General features: G+C 35.2%; 1 long non-coding RNA gene across 5 annotated transcripts; it reads right to left on the bottom strand.

Annotated features, from left to right (window-relative positions):
- Nucleotides 1-934: 934 nt before the first annotated feature.
- On the bottom strand, nucleotides 935-3,370 carry LOC113321519. Of its 5 annotated transcripts, XR_003346722.1 has the most exons (6): nucleotides 3,025-3,370; nucleotides 2,740-2,843; nucleotides 2,014-2,200; nucleotides 1,796-1,893; nucleotides 1,471-1,538; nucleotides 935-1,216 (listed from the first exon to the last, which is right to left on the bottom strand). It is a non-coding gene; the product is annotated as an uncharacterized LOC113321519 (long non-coding RNA). The 5 variants fall into 5 exon arrangements; XR_003346720.1 differs by having other exon boundaries at nucleotides 2,014-2,843; XR_003346723.1 differs by having other exon boundaries at nucleotides 2,014-2,836.
- Between the last annotated feature and the right edge of the window lie 611 nt (nucleotides 3,371-3,981).

The following is a 3,981-nucleotide window of genomic DNA, read 5'->3' as shown; positions in this document are numbered from 1 at the left end:
TTTCTTTTGTGCAGAGATATCCATCTGGAACATGTGTGACCGTTGTCGATGATGATGATTGATGTGTTTTCAAAGTTGTTGTAGTAATATGATTCGTTCAAGACTTGTGAAAGCGGATTTTTAGATTTTTTTTAATAAATAAAAATAGCGAACTAAATTAAAAAGATGTTGTAAAAATTATGGAGAGAATGGGACTAGGATTCCACCATTGGTTGATATTAGTGATTTAATAAAATAATAATTATGCAACTCAACATTCAAATTGATTCTAATAGTATTGCCTAGACATGTAGATTTCCAAAAGAATAGATGTTAATCCAAACATAGAATATCAAAACTCTAAAGCAAACATATTCTATCAAGAGAAAATACACCTAACTAATCAAAATCATATAAACAATTTTTAGTTCAATGCAAAAATCATAATAGAGTTGTTGTAATTAATTAATAAAAATATATCACTTTTACCGAAACAACGGCTTCCTTCATAGCCCCAAGGATTGGGTTTAGCTCATCATGATGATGGAAACACGCTCAAAAGTTGATTTTATTCACTACAAAAATACTGAGTTTTAGCCACACCGAAGAGTCGTGGCAATTGATAAAAAATCCGTGGCAAAAGATGACTTGCGACGGCTAACTCTCCGTAACAAAGAGTCTAGTGGCTAATACTATTTGCCACGGTACTAGCCACGGCTCTCAGCCGTGGCAAATTCCACATAATCATTTGCTACGGATTTTATCCGTCACTATTTAGCACACATGTGTGCCATGATTTACAGTTCTTGCCACATCTTATGGCCGTGGCAAAAGATCACTTGTCAACTCTTTTTATTTGATATATATGCTCAGTTCGTTGTAGTTTTCATGGCTCGATTTTAGCTGAGTATCAACATTTCATACTGAAATCATTCACCAAAAATACAGGCAAGAAAAAATATGAAAAGCTTCCATTCATTCATTAAAGAAAGTTAAATGCATCAAGATGATTCCAACACAATTAAGCTTCTGAATCAGATAATATAACAGTAAGTTCGCGATATTGAAACAAAATAAAAAACATGACTAACATGAACTGGTTTCTCTGGAACTCTAACAGATTCTGATAAGACATCTTCGCATTTGGCTTTAAACTTTAATGGAGGATTGAATCAGGTATCCCAAAATCTTCATGTAGTATATGCGTGAAGTGGATGACAACTTCATTAGCATTTACCTGCGAAGATAAATATCAGCAAGAAATCAGACAACCTAAAAAGACAGCAGATAATCCTACATAGTTCAGTGCTAGTGGCAATGGGTAAGAAGTTCATACACTATCTTACCTAGTAAATATTGTGAACAAAACTAAAAAAAGAAATGCATTACAGACGTCTGCACTCGAGAATCATCATGAATATATAACTATTACATGTTGCACAATCTCAGAACCATAATTTATTCTTACGCTTTATAATGAGACAAGCAAACCTTGATCTTTTTACTAACGAGCTAGTTCCCTTTTAGCATCACTTGACTTGATTTGGTGTTTTCTGAGTCTGACATAACAAGAAGAAAAAATCAACAATTGTAGAAGGATATAAAACAAAATATGGAACATATCATAGATAAACTAAGAATAGTTGTTACTTCAAAACTTTGAAAAAAGAAATGACAGAACTAACCATGACAAAACCACAAGAAGAGTATGGAACTACTAAACAAAAATTCAAGTAAGACGAATGGAGGGTCAAAAACACATCATAGATAATAGGAATTTAAATGGTGACAGGGAAAAAAAAAACATAAATCGAACCTCATGAGCTACAAAATAGTTTGATTGACAATGAAGTTGTGTGTGGGAAAATCATCAGCATAGAAAAGCAAACCCATGCAGATAATGGTACCTTAAAGCTGTCAGAGAAAAAACGGTACACAAGTTTCAATAAAGACGATTATTATGCATGAACAAGTTACTTTCCTCACCCTTATTTAGAGCTCTACCTTTGCAGAATGCAAAAAATTTCTACTTACCAATAAGGAAGATGTATTTGAACTAGAAATCTCAATGGTAACTTTTCACATTGTTTTCTGGTGCCCAAAGCTTTTCGCCCTGTCTGTTGCCAGACCTGTTGGAGACTTTCTTCAGACCTGTTTGGATAGTACTTTCTGCTTCATAAGCTATTAAGGTACGGCTTTGTCTTTATCAACTTTGCCTAGCCTAACAAATACACCAACAAAGATTTCAATAACTAAATTCTAAATATAAGACCTTCATAACTTGAAAATGAATATGGGGATTTCAGTTAATATATGATGATTTGTGGGTTATCACCTCACCAGGAAGATCCCAAATGAAGAACAAAGGAAAACTACTCAAAACAACTCTAAAGACAAAAGAAGAGATGGGCATCACCACTACAATTGAATATATCAAAGCAACATCACCGAATTTAAAATTTTGGGTTTGAAGAAATTCTAAATGTACGACTTACCAGGACATCCAACAAACAAGTAAACAAAATTCTTACCAGTTTGGGAAAGTACTCGATTCCTTATATCAAAAAATCTGCTTAAATCGATTTTAATGTAGTTATACAGTACTGTCAGATTAAGCCACAAATCCTAACATATACAACTGCTATTCTACCTATACAGATCCAAAATAAAATTACACCACAGACAATAACTCATTCAAATTGCATTAATAATACAGCAACCCATGAATACATACAGTAACATAAACACAAAAACCCATACCAGTAATCCTTCTAGAAAACTCGTCCCAGAAGTTCATCTTCCTCTGATGAGAAGAACCCCTGCCGCCGACACTTTTTCTTATTCTCCTTTTCTTCTTCTGCCCTCTAAAATCGACTCAATCAATATCGAAATTACATATACGTGGATTAGAAAGATGAATTAATCCCGGTCAGATTTTAAAAATCAACTCTAAAATTGTAATAAACAAGCAATTAAATTTTAAGACATAAAAATAGAACCATCCAGATTTTTCGAGAGAATGAAACAGAAATGGAGATCCTTTACCTGTATGGGAGTGTTTATAAAATGATCTTTTCATTGTCAAGATTGAGGAAATTACAGACATATGGTTAAGTTTTGATTTGATTTTAATGGATATCTAGGGGTAACACGATTTAGGGTTTAAAAGTGAACAATTGATAGCAAAGTGGGAATGATTTTCCTGCGCGGTTTGAAAAATGGAGTAGAAGATGATTTAATTTATTGAAGTCTAGGTTTGAGGCCGTCTCTTCCAGGGAAATGGAAAGAAACCATTTTAGGTTTTTTTATGGTGGTTTGAGCCTCTCAGGTAAATGGTAGTGCGAGTAGAATAGAAGGAGGAGGAGAAAGTGGGCGGGTTCACTTTTATTCTTAGAACGTGGACCAAATTTTCGGCAATTCCTTCTTAATGAGTAATGGATAATATAACCGCGAATGGCGCCCACCTGTTCCCACGAACCACTACGTGTGACTAAAGTGTAATGATATTTTCATAGCGGACAAATATTGGTTTACTGACATCCCGAAGCAAATACTCTACAGGCCGTGGCAAATGACTGCCCTACTGCCACGCCCTGTGCTAAGCCGTGGCAACATGCCATTAATAGCCACGACTAGTATGAATCCGTGGCAAGATGTCTGTGGCTAAAAGTCAACATTTTTGTAGTGATTGCTCAAAGTAGGTATACAAATGATGAAATGGAGAAAATGATGAAAATTGGGTGTTTGCAACGTTTATAATTGTTGCAAAACACTGTTACAAAGAACGATAGAAAAGAACTGTTGTTGTTGTAACTCTGTGACCCTCGTGTGGCTGTCGTTGTCACTGTTGATAAACGACTGCCTCTGGTGGTCTTTTGTTCTTCGTGTTCTTGGTGCAGCAGCAGAAACAGAGTTCTGAAAACTCTTGATTCACGCCTCCTGAGCTCTCCTCTCGACCCCAAACTCTCTGTCCCCCTTCTCTATGATCCCAGCAATCTATTT

The sequence above is a fragment of the Papaver somniferum genome, chromosome 11 (genome assembly GCF_003573695.1).
Source record: "Papaver somniferum cultivar HN1 chromosome 11, ASM357369v1, whole genome shotgun sequence".
Classification (NCBI taxonomy): Eukaryota; Viridiplantae; Streptophyta; class Magnoliopsida; order Ranunculales; family Papaveraceae; genus Papaver; species Papaver somniferum.
Note: the sequence above shows the minus strand (reverse complement) of the source record. Positions and strands in the feature narration are given on the sequence as shown.